General features: G+C 41.6%; 1 long non-coding RNA gene across 1 annotated transcript in view; it reads right to left on the reverse strand.

Annotated features, from left to right (window-relative positions):
* Positions 1–17,056, reverse strand: part of LOC130600848 (uncharacterized) — a 38,627-nt gene extending 21,571 nt beyond the window's left edge. Inside the window, exons 1-2 of the long non-coding RNA XR_008972540.1 lie at positions 16,942–17,056; positions 2,073–2,163 (exon numbers count right to left, since the gene is read on the reverse strand). This is a non-coding gene — a long non-coding RNA (uncharacterized LOC130600848). The remainder of the gene's footprint in view (positions 1–2,072; positions 2,164–16,941) is intronic.
* Positions 17,057–17,177: the final 121 nt, after the last annotated feature.

The raw sequence follows: 17,177 nt of genomic DNA on the forward strand, positions 1-17,177 counted from the left end.
TGCATACTCCCCTATTCATCTGTCTGCGTATTACTCCTCCAACCACTCTTCAAAGAGCAACTACCACAGACAGGTGCTGGATGGGGGGGGGGAAAGGCAGCATCCCAGACTCTTCATACAGAATATATTCTCGACCCACCTCTTTTTAATTCTGTCACACCAGATCTAGCAACAGCATGTCTGCAGACTGCAACCTAGGCTCTCTTAGATATTGCAAGTAAAGATATCCTAGGACACAGCTGATTCATGCTATTTTAATTTATCTCACTATGCTAGCTCAGAAGAGCTTTACTGAAGCAGACTCATGTGGATTTACCCCTCATGTCCGAGGATAGAAAATAATAATGGAATTCGTAATTAGAAAAATGCCAGTTTCATTACTTAGGACCTCCATATTGCAGTTCCAGGTAAAAGAACAACTGCTCCATACTCCTAGATGAAAAACCATTTAGATCAAGGCTCAGCAAAGAGCCTTGGACAAATCTGATACATCTATTTAAAGCCATGATGGAGAAGAGCAATTTATCAACATCAGTAAATCCTGATGAATGCCAAGACACACAAGTCTCCTAAATCAAATAAGGGCTTCGACCAGGTTTTGTCTAATAATTGGTTGCTGAAAGCTGAATGTGAGGTAGGACATAATTAATTGGATTCTCCCTCCTCATAGCACAGCACAGCCCTGGAGTGCAGACTGTGAAGTTTTAGGATGTCAAGCAAGAACAGGAAATTAACTTGCAGAAGATACAGGAACAGAATTCTCACCTTCTCCAGCAGGTAAGATCATATGGAACTTCATGGTTTTTTGACTGACCTTTCCAAGCCCCCAAACCTGTTTTGAAACAGAGGAGCTCTTCACTCCATCTGCTATCCCCGACTGTCACAGTTGGCCCAAATACTGTGAAATTTCTGTATATACTTGGCAGATACGAGAAATCTTTATTTGGTTTAGGTACTTAACGATACTTAATTTCACCACAGCAAGGTACTGATCTAGAGATGAAAGAGTTAAGGCATTATTTTGGGCTTGTTAAACAAATGAATGCACTATTTTGGCTTGTGAAACATATCAAGGCTTGCTCTGCCAGGGAACAAATGAGATTTTGCATGACCATGGATTTATGTAATCTTGGGCAAGTCATTTACACTTTTCTTCTCTTTTACCTTTTTTTTTTTCTTTTTTTTTTCTGGGAATACTAGTGCTAGTTTGCAATGAATTTATGGAATACATAAAAATTAAAGTTTATGACTGTGCTGTAATAGTGGAACTATGTAAGTAACCTTCAACTAGAAAGGTGACACTAATATTCCTCCCACATTTCATCAAGGTATGGAGCATGCGGATGAACCTGCAGGACCTGTGGCATCCAGCAGGTATCAATCATAAGTGCAGAGGCAGAGGCATATTTACCTAGCTTTCTGATGTTTCCTTGAGACATTGCTAATACAAGAAAACAAAATGCTAGGGTCTGCACACAATCTGTTTAGGTTTTGCACTGGGATATAAATATCAATAAACACACACATACATGAAGGAAGAATTCACAGGAATAAGCAAGTTTCCTTTCCTTTAGATCAGTTTCTCCTGTGCAGGGGGAAATGGGATTCTGCGAGACTCAATTTCCTTTAATTTGCCAGAAGACAGCTTTCCCTGAGAAACAAGCTTTCAAGCTATCAGGCAGACCAGCTCTAATATTCACCCATCAGTAATCTACTGTAAGGATAACACATTTTAAAAAGAGAAAGGGATGTGATGATCCTTTTACTTCTCAGCATTTTTCATAGTTGTTCTGTTAAAAAGTATTGCTTCTTTGAGACATGTCTTGGTGCAAATACGTAGGTGACTAAGACAGTTGATGCTTTTCAAAACCCACTGGTAAAAACCCCCAAATCTCAGAAACCCTAAATCCCAGGCATCAAGGTAATGATAGCCAATATGCCACTAATTTATCTTTGCTATCTAAAATAGAGGGCTTCCTGTTGTAAAATTGTTAGCCTCACTGCTGTAAGAGATCATCTTGGGGGAGTGGGAGAAACCAGGACGAGAAGAAGCACAAGTAACACAGTCTAACCTTAATGAATGTTGAATTTCCACTGACTTGTGCCAGCAGGCTGTTCATGCCAGAAAAATGGCAGATGATGTACAACATAATTAGTGTCTACCTAGTGGAAGAAAAGACAGATTAAAGAAAATTTATTGAAAGAGTAGCCTGATTATTATCCTATACTTGAGAAAATTCCATGGAACCTGGATCTTGTAGCCACACAATGAGTCACTCAAACTTCATATGTCATCAGCTGCCACAGCCAGCAACAAAGAAGGGCTGCTAGCCATGTTTCCAGAGCCACAGCCTCTGCTGTGAGCTCTGGGGCACTGACATCCTTCCATGGTGGATTTAGTGCAACTTATGATGAGTTTGTTGCCCCTGAACAGGGAACTCCCCGAAAAATGTCTGGAGCTCAGCACTGTGGCTTCCCCCCCATGATTTATATCACCCGTTTCTGGGTTCAGTCAACTGTAGTCGGCGAAATGAACACATTTTAGATTGAGTAAAACATTGTTGAAATGCATCAATACAACTGCTCTCTGTTCAAGTTTATTGTAAGGAACTGCAGAAGGGGCCTCATACCAAAACACAGCCACTTGTTACCAATCTAAACAACTTCATGCCCTGTGAGATCTCGCTCAGGAATTTGAACTATCTGGGTGGAGGGCTGAGATAGGTGGAGTTTCCGTGAGCGCTCCTGTGGACGTGTGCAGGTGGTACAGAAAGAGAGAGAAAGGCAGGGGGAAGAAGCAGGAAAAGAACAGAGAGAATATGTTTCTCGTTTTGGTTTTGGGTTCTGGTTTGTTTTTTTCTTTTTTTCCAGCAGATGCGAGCTTGCTTTGATTGTGCTCCAAGTAGACGCAACTTGTGCTCACGCTATCAGCAAAGGCTTAGTAGCTCAGGCTACTAACCATGGCTACACTGTTTATGGTTTGGAGCTGACTCACGCCCATCCAGAGTAAAGGCTCACAACTGTGCAGTTAAAACCAGAAGAGACCAGAAAAACAATTCCAGCCACAGGCAGAATAAGCAAGTTGTGTTTCCTCAGAAAAGTATACAGGTCTTAGGCTTGTAGCAGGGCACTGTCCATAAAATCAAATTAATATTAGCACTGAGCCATGGGAATTCATGTTGCAGTTCCTGTGCTCCAACCCAGTAATTTAGCACTGGGCCACACATGCTTTCTGGCAAAACTTCTATTCTTGATTTAGAAACCAGAGGACTCTCTTCAGTTACCTACTCCATAAGTGAGCTAATCCTCATTGCTATTAAAAGTTTTGCTGACTTCAGCTTTCAGCTGTGAGATTGCATTTGTCTCATTTTTCTGTTCTCTTCCATGTCATCCATATTGTGTGACATTGGCTACATCCAGCTGATACGTATCAAATCACACACTGATATGCACATTAAAAAAAAAAAGAGATCAATGATTTCAGGCCCCAAACCTGGAGAAGAGATGCCTAAGTCCAAAATGAACACTTCTGCTTATCGTGAAAATACCAGTACAAATCTCTCAGCTTTATTCTGACGTGGTACGTGAAGCATCTCAGCACCTATCTCACAACTCAACCAGCTGAAGCAGCAAAACCATGTTCCTTTATCTGCCTGAGAAGAAAGAGGGAATGTAGTCAGGAATTTGACAATTTCTGCATCTTATAAGAAACAGTCAATGAAAATAATTCATTAACAGTTCTTGGAGCAAAACCTAAAAAACTAGGTCTTTCCACTCCCGGGTAAAGGCCCTAAGGCTGAGGAGCCCAAGATCACATCCTCTTTTCCACTGGGTGGAACTCAAAGATTTTCTGTTCCTCTGGTGCTGGTAAATTATTGGCAGTTGCAGCTCCAACAGGCTGCAGATGTCCAGAAATCCTTGCCAAATGACCACTGATCTCAAGTTTGTAGATCTGTTCCTATTCTTAAAAAGACATTGCTGCCACATGGCCTGAGTTGAGAACCCTCTTATGATGCTGAATGCTTCAGTCCCAGAGCAGAGCTAGAATTACCATCAGCATTAACTAGGCGCAAACAAGCCAAAACATCAGAGCATGCTGATTGAACAATGCATTATTGGTGCTACCTTCCTCTGACACACACAGTGCAGGAACCTGAGCTGACCCTCTACAGGAATTTCATAAATTCTGCATGAGATCAAAGGGATTGCAACTTTCAGTGCTGTGATGTTCACTTGGGTGCAGGCTCCCAAGAAAGATACTGATTTCTTAGCTATGCTGGTTGTATTGAGTTTATCCTGAGGATACATATCATTTCAAGGGCAACAACTCCAGGTCTTTTTGTGTCTTGATACGTCCTATGACTGTGTCAACTCTATACTGCAGCAATCTTCTCCAAGGACAAAAGGATAATAATCCTGCATTTTTAAATTTTGAGAATAATTTAATGAAAGGTTTGGGGTGTTTTTTCCCTTAGTTTCAATAAAGATAGGATTTTATTCTCTGAGTCCCACAGTATGATGGTCAAACCTGGCAATGCTTTTAGTCATGTCTACACTACATAGTGAAGGGTGTTACAGAGGGCTACCAGAGATGACTGAAAGCTGGTTGCTTTACGCTGAAGCATGAAGTACATGCTGTATGTTACAGCACTGCTCAGACACGCTGATTCTGCAACAAAGGCATTACATCTGCATTACAAGGTAACATTAATTCTAACAATTTTTCCCCCATAATTTAGCTGCATACTTAGTTTTAGCTATTTAAAGGCAAACAAAGAAACAGATGAACAGCAGATGTACGAAGTTGTGAGGTGCGACTGAAGCTGTGACCCCATTCATTTCTTCTCTAAGAACCAAGACTAACTTACAGTGAAGAAGCCAGAGAAACCTTAAATCAACAATGTAATTTTTTAATGTGTATCTTACTCTGTATGTAAAACACAACATGTCATATGCAACATGTGTTACAATAATATATTACAATACATATGAGGTAATGTATATTGGATTATATTTTTTATTACATATTATATTCCATGCTTATTTATACATTTTGTATATGTGCGTATATATATATAATTGTATGTATAATATACAATAGTTTACTTCTTCATTTCAGGAAACACTGAAGATAAATGGCACTCAGTAGATCTCCTCCCCTTAAAAGACATATCTGTGTCTTTGGCATATTGAGATACTGTGGCAAAACACTGGGGCCCTTTAACTTTACAGAGTACAACGCAGAAGTGCTTTCAGAGTATATTAGTACAGTGATTTCTTTCAGCAGCTTTGATTTCTTCTCACAGGAGTTAAGAAGAAATTCACTTAATCGGTATACCTAGGCTCAGGTTACCAACTTCTTTAATACTTAACGTCTATATTGGAGACAGTACTTACTACAAACAATCACTGCAACTTCTGCTGGCAATTAGGATGAAGAAAATTAAACCCAGGAGACACACTAGCTGACATACATACAAAGTTGATCCCCACTGGGGTGACTGCCTCACCTACTACAGTATGCCAGAAACATCTCTTAAGGCTTCACATCATCACCATGCTAGAAAATAAAAAAATAATAAAAACGAAGTGGCAGTATGTTTGACACATGTTGTAGACCTCAGAAGTAAAGGCCACACCAGGTACATAGACTCAGCTATGGATACGTGTTTGTTAAAAAATATGAAGAAACAAAGAGATCTTCAGTCAACTCCAGCTAATACTCCTCTCCCTAAAGGTCTCCACTGTTTAAATTCCAAATGCCTAAATCAGCAACTATGGGACCTCTTCAGCTCCCCACTGGAAACACTTTTTACTGTTTTTGCGGACTTCCACTGTTCACCTGGCTGTATATGTTCCCCTAAGATGACAATGCATGCAACAGCTAATACTTTATCATCTGGGAATTAGAAGCAGCAAATGAATTTTTGGGAAGACTGGTTTCTTTTCAGTTCAGGTTGTGACAAGGCATTTACAGAGTTAGCCATAGAGGCTTGTGAACATTTTAAGTATAAAACATATTTTCAAATGTTTTTTGTCTCTGCAGTTGACAGGGAAAGGATCTATAGAAGCATTCTGCTTTGGCCTAACTTCACTTCTACCAAAGACAATGGTTTCATCGTTTTCAGTGGCAGCAGATAGCTGACAGCAAATCTTTGGGAAATCTCACCAATGACATCTCCCCAGTTTGCAGAAGAGGCATGTCATGGTGCTTGGTTTATTTTTGTTTGGTTTTACCTATTTTAGAGTATTAGGAGCTAACCTGTAGCATAAATGGGTGGACTATTTTTCTTCACATATTTGTTTTTACTAGAGGGGATAATTGTAAGGTTAATTCAGGAGAGAAAATTTGCATGTAATGAAAAAAAAAAGAATGGGTGCAAGCATGCTGTAAAGAAAAACATTTTTTTTAAGTGGAGCCGTATCTAAGACACTAAAATTTTTATAAAGGTATCTTAATAGAATATACCAAGCCTGCATACATATACATGTTTTGTTGTGGGTTTTTTCTTTAATAGTGACAAAATTTCACCAACAAAAATTTCAGTACAATAACCACATACCGTCTACTGTACAGAACCAAGCACTCTTCCAACAACAGTTCTATCATGCATTCCTGAACTTTAAGCATTCTTTGAGCATTAATATCTCTAAATCTCCTAAGTGGTTAGGTCTACTTATGAAAAAACAAACTGTTTATTGATGATAATTCTACAACAGCACTCTGGAAATATTTTTTTTAAAGAAGTGTTTAGAAGCTGTAATTTATAAAGTTCATAAAATGATACGATATGTTATCTTTATTTCCTGAGTTTTATTAACTGTTCCTCATGCCTTTGTTGACTGCTATGACTAGATTTTGATATATCAACAAATGTAAGTTATGACTTTGTGGCTGGTTAATATGTTTACTTATTGGTTAATATGTTTACTTACTACATTATCTAGCAGTTGATTCAGGATTTCCTATTTAAGTTACACTGGCTATTCAAAGGCCGTATTTGACAAGGTTTCCACTGCACTGTATTTTTCTCCCCGTCAGCTCAATCAATTATTTATTGACGTATTTATCATGAAATATACATAAAAAAAGGGACAAGCACAGTTAGCCCAGGAAAATATGTGCAAGAAAAATGGAAAGACTTAATTAACATAGATTTACACTACTTTCTTGCTACAAAATAGCTAATAAACTAACGTCTACATCCCTAGTGCAAACTTACAGAAGACTGATGTATATGTAGCATCTAACAGCAGACTTCTATTCAGCAGTGGATGCAGCATTAGTGTAAAGGAGAGACAAGAGCAATCTCACTGCTGTAATCTCATGAATTCTGTGCCAGATCACTGCAGCTACAGTGTGTGTTCCCTTGCATGCTTGCTACCTTTCCAGTTTGAGGCAGATGAATTGACTGCAGAGAAACTGTATGCAAAGATTGAAAAGAGCTAGTAATAGGAAAGGCAGAGGAGGTGCCTGTTTTGTTTAGCTGGTCCAGAATTTCAACAGAACATGACGAGCATTGGCTTGAGCTTTTTAAAGTATCATTAAATGACAAGCTCAGGAATATTATTTTTCCTGTGTTGTAGCAGCACTTTATCATTAGTCAAGATGGACTTTTCACATAGTCAACTAAGATGAGCTTTATACAGTCTCTACACCGAAAAAAAAAAACAAACAGCTTTTACTGAAGTAAATAAATGTATACTCAGCACATGTAGAGAATTTTTTAAACAACTATTATATTTTAGCTGATCCAGGTAGGCCCTTCATAACATTCCCCACACTTAAATACTTACTGATTATTGACAGCATGGGTTAATGCTGTGGAACAGAAATAAGTGAGTAGGTTTTGGGGACTGGGCTTTTTTTTTTTCATTGTACATTAACAAAAGACCTATTGCTTACCTAAACTTGCCCTAAATTTAAACTTGATTTCAAAGCTTAAAAGAAACCCTTCCCTGTTTTTGTCAATCAGCTGTATTATTTCAGAGAAGCGTGACAGCGATGGAAATGCTACTCTATACTATCAGAAAAATATTAATCTAGATTTATGAATCTCCTCCCAATATTTATGAGGTTTTGTAATTTCAAAGGGTGATTCAGAGCCTTAGCAGGATGAAGCACCTCTTATAGCTGCCCAACTCTTTCCATCAATTAAAGAGAATATTCAGGGCAGTTGGGTTTCTATGTTCAGAGAGCTAGGCTGTAGCTAGGCTAAGTGAAGACGCAGCACCCCCTGTTACTCATCACCACCCCCACTGTAGATTTCCACCTCCCAGGTTCTGCCAGTGTAACTTGTCTGATTGCTCCCCAGCCCATGTTGAAATGATCCAGGCCCACCCATTTTCATTGACAGGTCTTTGCAGGTCCAGTTTGGTTTGTCCAAACTAAAATAGAGATTGAGAGAATGAAAGACTGGGCCAGCAGAATTGAGGGCAGCACCTTTCAAAAGATTTTGATGGTCAAGTGGGTGGAGAAGTCCCTTGACTTGCAAAGCTGCAAATGAAATGGGGCATCATTGCAGTTAACTTGACAGCAGGACAACTGCTGCAGTACAATTGCAGACAGGCTGTTCTAGCAGTGACTAAATGAAGTCTGTTACCCCAAGCTACAGATTACTGCCCTGCCTCATTAACTGGAGCTAGCATTTGTCCAAACCCTGCACTGTATTTCTTCCAGACTCAGGGCTATTAAACTGTTTAATTAAATACCTCTAAATACTTGAGCTTCTAACCCAACCACCTTGATAAGTAGTGAACTAGAGTGTGGCCACATGGGTCGGTATATTGACTTGAGAGGAGGCTCTGGCTTCACCTAGTTTGGTGGGAGGTGGAGCAACATGTAAAATCTTTGTTGAACCCTTCTGAAGAGAAGTCAGCTCTACGTTTGCTGGCTTGATACATACCACAATGTGGAAAGCCCTTCAGGGTGCTTCTCTTTTTGCGTTTATTAGCTACTTAATTCTAGAAGGGCTTAGACATGCTAAGAATAAATACGGAAAGAAGTGTATTCAAGTAGGCCTCCTGCATTCAGAAATGAATATTAAATGTCACAGTGGAAGTGTGAGTATATGCTTATAGGCATGTGTTTGTGGGTGCTTCTAGAAAGGATTAGCATAGAATTAAGGACAGAGTTTTGAAGACAGGGCTGCTGTGAGTAAAATGACTCAGAAGAAGGTTTAAGATGATAGCATCACTTCTCTGGAATTCTTGGCTAACGAAGATTAGAAAGGTTCCTCCCTGGCTGTGCATGTTAATTCAAGATTTACCATTTTTAATACTACATTATCTCAAAAGGTGTTATGTTTCTTGGTCCAGCTTCTGTATGCAAGATTAGAAGGTAAGAAGCTGAGACAGGGGAGAAAAAATATGGTAAGAATATTGTTAGTTGTGGCAATTTAGCGTCTATATTAGTACTTAGAAGGCATCATGGCTGAAGGTGTTGCAGAACCTGAGACAGATGAAGGTCTTTGCTTTTGTTCCAGCAAGTCAGGCAAAACAAAGAGCTTGTATAAATAGGTCATAAGTTGCCTCATGGGTTTATATGATAGAGTAAGAAAGCCAAAATGGCAGGTGGTTGCCCGACTCCAGCAATGGGCTGGATAACAATGTACTGTGATTCTCATTTAACTTCAATATGCAATTGTCTCTCCAGGGTGGGTGTTTCTACTGTACTACTACATCAAGGCTTTATGGACTTGTTAGTCATGGAACTCCGAGTCTCCTCAGCTTTTTGTAGCTTTCTATTTTCCTGCAGTCTTTTTTTTTTTAATGAGTCACAGTAAATGTTGTTGCTATCTAACTGGTAAGACTTTTCTCACAGCAATCTCTGATATCTGAGAAGAGTCACCTTACTTGCTCAACAAGCCCTCAAGAATTACCGTCTTAAAGATTTTGTTTGTTCTTGATTCTCTGGAACTGAGGTGGTTCCAGAAAATTCCAGAGAAGCTTCAAAACAAACTTGCTTTGCTTTGGTTGGATAGTTTGAGAAGTCACAAGACTGGGGTGCTGCCATTGACGGATACAGGTTCTTCAGGCAAGGATGGTAAAGAATGGGAGTCACCCTTTATGTAAGATAGTGGCAGGAATGCATGGAGCTCTGCCTGGGGACAGCTGAGAGCTTGTGGGTGGGTTAAAGGGCAGACCTGTGTGGGTGCCATTGGGGTGGATGTCTGCCACAGGTTGCCTGTTCAGGAGGAAATAGATAAGGCCTTCTTCAAACAACTGGAAGAAGCCTCACATTTGCAGGGCCATGTCCTCCTGGCAGACTTGAACCACCCCAGTATCTGCTGGAGGGGTAACACAGCAGGGTGCAAACAATCCAGGAAGCTTCTGGAATGTGTCTATGACAGCTTCCTGGCACAGGTCATTGGGGAGCTGACAACAAAAGGTGCTCAGCTGGATCTGACAGGTCCTCTACTGGTTCTGGCTGGGATGGAGTTAACTTTCTTCACAGGAGCTCATATGGTACTGTGTTTTAGATCTGTGACCAAAACAATGCTGATAGTGCACCAATGTTTTAGCTATTGCTCAACAATAGAGAGAATTGTAGAGAATCAAGGCCTTCTCTGTTTCTTACTCTGCTTCCTTCCTCTCCCCTGTGAATAGGCAGGGAAGGGACAGAAGCAGGCAGATGACCCAAGCTAACCAAAGAGCTGTTCCATGCCCTATAATGTCACTCTCAGCAATAAAAAGGGAGAGGAGGAGGTTTAGGGAGGTTAGGTATCTTTTGTTTGGGAACTGACTAGGCATCAGCCTGCCTGTGGTGATTGCTTTTGCATCACTTGTTTTCTTTCTCTCTTCTTCCATCTCTGTTTTACTTACTAAACAATTTGTATTTCGACCCCCAAGCTTTCAGGCTTTTACTCTTCCTTTCCTCTTCTCCCATCCCACTGTGGTTGAGCAGTGAGTGACTGAGCAGCTGTGTGATGCTTAGCTGCCTACTGAGGTTAACCCATAACACGATCAAACAATGAAGAACTGATTGGTGTTGTGAAGGTCAAGGGCAGTCTTGGCTGCAGTGACCACGAGGTGATGGAGCTCGGGATCCTGTGAGGAAGAAACAAGGCAAAAAGCAGGATCACAACCCAGGATTTCAGAAGAGCAGACTCTGACCTGTGTAGGGGCTTGCTTGGAAGAAACCTGTGGGATATGGTTTGGGAGACAGAGGATGGGTCCAGGAGAGCTGGCTGTTTCTTAAGGATCGTCTCTTTCAGACTGAAGAATCATACAATAGTTAGGGTTGGAAAGGACCTTAAGATCATCTAGTTCCAACCCCCCTGCCACGGGCAGGGACACCTCACACTAAACCATGGCACCCAAGGCTCTGTCCAACCTGGCCTTGAAGACTGCCAGGGATGGAGCATTCAGAACTTCCCTGGGCAACCCATTCCAGTGCCTCACCACCCTAACAGTAAAGAACTTCTTCCTTGTATCCAATCTAAACTTCCCCTGTTTAAGTTTGAACCCATTATCCCTTTTCCTATCACTACAGTCCCTAAAGAAGAGTCCCTCTCCAGCATCCGTATAGGCCCTCTTCAGATACTGGAAGGCTGCTAGGAGGTCTCCACGCAGCCTTCTCTTCTCCAGGATGAACAGCCCCAACCTTCTCAGCCTATCTTCATACGGGAGGGGCTCCAGTCCCCTGATCATCCTCGTGGCCCTCCTCTGGACTTGTTCCAACAGTTCCATGTCCTTTTTATATTGAGGACACCAGAACTGCACACAATACTCCAGTGAGGTCTCACAAGAGCAGAGTAGAGAGGCAGGACCACCTCCTTCGACCTGCTGGTCACACTCCTTTTGATGCAGCCTAGGATACGGTTGGCTTTCTGGGCTGTGAGTGCACACTCTTGGCTCATGTTCATTTTCTCATCAACCAACACCCCCAAGTCCTTCTCTGCAGGGCTGCTCTGAATCTCTTCTCTGCCCAAATGGCAGAGAAGAATGGACTACCTGATGTGCATGAAGGCAAGCAAAGGTGGCAGGATTGCTCCTGACAAAACTGAAACACAAAAAAGAAGCATGTGAGTGGTGGACAGGGACAAATGACATTGGAGAAATAAGAGCCTCTTGCTGAAAGCTCAGGAATAAGGTTAGGAAAGCTGAAGACAGCCTGGAGTTGCATCTGGCAGGGTTGAATTTGACAAGGAACATGAAGAACAACACAAATGGTTCTTCAAGTATATCAGCAGCAAAGGGAAGCCTATGGAAAATGTAGTCCTGCTAATGAATAGGGCAGAACTGATGACAGAGGACACAGAAGAGGATGAGATGCTCGACTGTCATTTTTGCCCCAGTCTTTAGTGGCAAGACTTGTCTGAAGGAATCCCAAGCCCTTGAGACCAGAGGGAAAGTGTGGAGTGAGGAAGACTTGTTCTGGGTGGAAGAGGATCAGGCTAGGGAATATTTAAATGAACTGACCATGCACAAATCCATGAGACCTGATGGGAGACACCAGCAAGTGCTGAAGGCAATGACTGATGTCACTGGAGCCATTCTTGATTATCTTTGAAAGGGTCATGACAACCAGGAAGAGGTTCCAGAAGACTGGAAAAAAAAGCTAATGTCACTCCCGTCTTCAAGGAGGGTTACAGGGTGATCAGCCTTGCCTTGATCCGTCAGAATGTAATGGAGAAAATAATCCTTGAAATGTCTTCAAATGTATTAAGGACAAGAAGATGATTGGGAGGGAATCATTCCTGTCCTGCTTGATAGTCTTCTATGATAATTGGTGGGGAGAGTGGTGGATGTTATTTATCCTGTCTTGAGCAAGGCTTCTGATGCTCTCCCATGACAGCCTTATTAACAAACTGATGAAATATAAGCTAAGTAAGTGAACCTCTTATGATGGAATGAAAACTGGCTGAACTGCCCAGCCAAAGCCTAGCAATAAGTGATTACATGGATGTTGATTAGTGGCCTGAAGTCTTTCTGGAGGCTAGTCCCTACTGATGTACCCCAGGGGTTAAAACTGGAACAATGGATGTTTAACATCTTCATTTATGACTTAGATGATGTAACAGTGTTCTTTCAGGAGGTGTGCAGAAGATACAAAACTGGGATTAGTAGCTGATACACCAGTTGGGTGCACTGCCACCTCTGAAATTTGACCTTGACAGCTGAAGTAGTAAGTAGACAAATCTTACAAAGAGAAATACCAAGCCCCGCCCCTGGGGAGGAATAACTCCCCAGTAGATGCTGGGGGCTGATGGACCGGAAAGCAGCTTGGCAGAAAAGTCCCTGGAATAGTCTTGTTGAACAAGTCAGACACAAGCAGCATTGTGTCATTGTGGCCAATAGTGTTCAGGGCTGCATTAGGAAGAGTGATAACAGATCAAGGGTGGCAATTTCTCTAAGCTGCCCTGGTGAGACATACCTGGAATGCCATGACTTCTGTACTTGGTAGCCCAGAACCAGACATGGACATATCAGAGTCCAGCAAAGGTTGTGAAATAATGAAAGGATCGGAGCATCTGATGTATGAGGTGAGGCAAGGAGAGCTGGAACTGCTGAGTCTGGAGAAGAGAAGGCTCAGCGGGATCTTATCCACGTGTACAAATACCTGATGGGAGAGAGCAAAGAAGCTGCACTGTGGGTCTTCTCAGCAATATTCAGTGGCAGGGCAAGAGGCAATGGGCACAAACTGAACTATGTGAAGTTCTATCTAAATATAGGAAAGCACTGTGAGAGTGGTCAGACAATGGAATAGGTTGCCCATGGAGATTGTGGAGTCTCCACCCTCAAAGATATCTATCCTGGGCTTAAACTATGACAATATCTGAAACCCAACTTGACATAGTTCTAAGCAACCTGCTGTAGTTGACCCTGCTTGTGAGTAGAGGATTAGACCAGATGATCTGCAGAGGTCCCTTCCCACTTCAGTCTGTGATTCTGTGACCTTAACTGTTAACAAATAATGGACTGGTCATAACATGGAAGTGTCCAAAATAATCCAGATTCTCTGGGGTATATGGTGTCAGCCAAATTCTGCTCCAAACTTCCTTGTTGTGGTTCTTCTTGACTTCTATGGAAACTCTGTATACCAGCTGCTCTGTTTCTGCAAATAATCAGCAGAAATTTATGGCAAATATTGAAAATTATTAGATTTCCAAATTCAGCTGTCTAATATGCATGTGAACTGACTGCACTTGTATTGATTAGTACAGTAGAAAAGCTGGCACTGCTGTTTTGTAGTAGCTAGCTACTAAATGTCTCTGTTTTCTGCTATTCTGCACAGTATTTGCACAGAGCACTACTGAATGAAAGTTCAAGAGGTTTAAAATGTGTTTGCAGTGGTTCAAGGTGATAGAGCTATCCCTGAAACAATGGCAGATTGAGCTTCTCAACGGTAAAGCTGACATGCTCCAAAAGTTTGACAGCTTGGAAGCTATCATGGTAGTGGTGGGGTGAATATGGAGTGCTTAAACTCCTTTCTTATTCAGAAGTATACCATAAGACAGTTCTGAAACTATTTTAAATGGTTTATGGGAGCTCCTTCATAGGAGTTGAACTCCTTGACAGGTTTCTTTTCAAAGGTAACTGTCATAAATTATTTTTGCTTGCAATTCTGAAGCACCAGAAATTTCTAAACAGCACCAGATGAATAATAATGAAAATAATTATCAGACTTCAGAGTACCTGTTTTTGAAAGAGTAGAACTAACTAGAAGCGTGTCGATTGCTTAGTTTATGTATCTATAACCTCTTATTGCCACCATTTTGAATTAGTGGCCTACAGTCACATATTCATTTATAAGGAACTGATCACAATAATGTCTCTCTTGACAGTTCCCAGGCTATCTTGGTGGCTCCATATTACAACCATCATCTCTTGGACATGAAATGTGATGTAGGGCTACATTACTTTGATCTGTGTACTTCCTAAATGCTGTTAGAGAAAACTGTAACTTCCAGTTGCATCCCTTATTTAGTTATAAACAGTTGTGAAGTTTAAACAATCTGTAAACTAATTTATATGACAACCAAAAATATGGCCAAAATATGGCTTTTCTACCATAGCCTACATCTTTGGTACAGAATAAGGGAGTGAAGAAAGAAACCAACTGGACTGTTCTACAGAACAGCAGCTTTCCTGAGTAATTTCATCCTGAGGTGCAATATTTCCACTGAACCTGAGTTTGGTTCAATGAGGGGTAGTGGTGGGAGCATCTGTAAATAACTTCCCAGCTGTACCAGTTCTTTCTTTTACTATCTTGCTGCTAAAATTTTGCTTTTCCTTCACACTAGCTCATTAGTTTTAGCTAATTATAAATTAAATGTCAAGAGGATTGCTTTTCCCCTTCCTATAAAACCAGGAAAAACTACTTCAAGCCTACTGGACTTTCTCTCTGCCTGTTCCCAGGATTCTGCTGTTCTGATAGAAGTGTCATCCTCTTCTAGCTGGAAGTTTAAAGAAACTGGACTGACAGCGGAAAGAAGGTGGGGACAATTTTAGAACTGAACTTATGCATAAGCAGGGACAGAACTGGAGAATTGACACAGAGTGCCCAGGGTGATCATGGATCTGTTTTCAGAGATACTCCCAACTTGAGGAGGCCCTCAGCTGCCTTCTCTAACTTAGCAGAAGGTTGTATTTAGTGATCTCTTGAGGTCAACCTCAATTACCCCACGAGTCTTAAAAGGTGAGGGACAAAATCAAAGAGGAACATAATTGAACGAGAAGGAAGGTAGCCATAGAGCTAATCAGAACTTCTACTAGGTGCGTCATCCCTCCCCAGGCTATTTTGGTTTGGAATTAGATGTGAATTTAATCCAACTTTTTGGGTGGCTTAGGAAGAAATCACTGCAGTTGTGTGTAGCTCTCCTGAACAGTATTCATCTGTATTAATGGAGGCCCAGCTCTGGTTTCTTTTGAATGGACAGCCTACAGTGAAGCTGTAGAGACTGCTCCCATCATCCATAAATGATAAAGGATATGTGGGGGAAAATGCTGAAGAAAACAGGGGGAAAAAATGAAATAGGATGAAAGGTTAATCTATAGAGTAATTCCAGTTTATTTCCTTCCTATGTTAATACTGAGGCATGACACTATCACAGTATGCTGCTGCTCCTCACTACATGAGGTAGGATAAACGTTTGATTAGCATGAGCATCTGCTGAAGTTCATGTTTCTGAGTCATCCTATGTGGAACTGTAACACTTCGTACAAGCTACTTAAATGTATGGAAGTAGCATGTGAATAAGTGGGTGTGACTCCCTAGTCTGGGGGTTTACACACTTGACTGGGAGCAAACCCGCCTGGGTTGCTGCCCTCATGAATTATTAGTACAAATTAATTAATGTAAATTCAACAAAGCTGTTGAAATAGCATCAACAGAAGAATGTAAGATCTCCTACTCCAGAGACACTGTAGTTTGTTGTCAAAATAATATTATCGGAGAACAAGAGGTGTAAGTTCAAATACCCTCAGGTAAAGATGAAAATCGGGCCTAAGGCTGCCAAGTACTTGCGTGCATCCTAACCACTTAGCTCTTGGCTAAAAGGCCAACCCCCTGGCAAACCTCCGTTTTCAGTACTGCTGCTTCTGCAGGTGCTCAAGAGGAATCATTTGGTTTCAAGCTGCTAACAAGTCAATCACTTGAAAAATCTTAATAAAAACACACACACAAAACAAGGGGGGGGGGGGGGGGATTTGCTGGCATTTGAACTTCAATTGAGGAACTGATTATACCACCTTGCAATGGAGTGTTTCTCTCAGCACCGTTTTGCCTTGCCAGTGACTTAGCAAGTTGTGTAAAGAGGAGACTTGGAATAAACCCCAGCATCCTTACATCTGAAGGACTGGAGGGTGATTGGATTTGCACAGCAAAATAAGCCCCCCGGATTTAAGAAGGGAGAACACCCACGATGAGGAAAGAATACAGATTTCAGTCGAGGAGGAGAAAATGAAGGGAAAGTTAAAGAGGTTGAAATCGTTCACCTGTACAACGAGCACTGTAGCCTTTTCGGGCAGATGCCGCTCTCCGCACGCAACTAGCTTCATGCGCCCAGACCTCTCCGGTCCGCCTCGCCATCCGCTCCCGAACGAGCCCGGCTGCCGCTGAGCGATAACGGCCAGCAGCCCGGCCCCTGCCTCACGCTCCCTTCAGAACCCGGGGCTAGCCCCAACCGTCCCCGCGCGCCGGCCTCTGACCCGTACGGGCTGCCCCTGATTAG

This window comes from Pezoporus wallicus, unplaced genomic scaffold, assembly GCF_028554395.1.
Source record: "Pezoporus wallicus isolate ANWC-B61680 ecotype Strahan unplaced genomic scaffold, APGP_CSIRO_Pwel_v1 contig_4788, whole genome shotgun sequence".
NCBI classification, from domain to species: Eukaryota; Metazoa; Chordata; class Aves; order Psittaciformes; family Psittacidae; genus Pezoporus; species Pezoporus wallicus.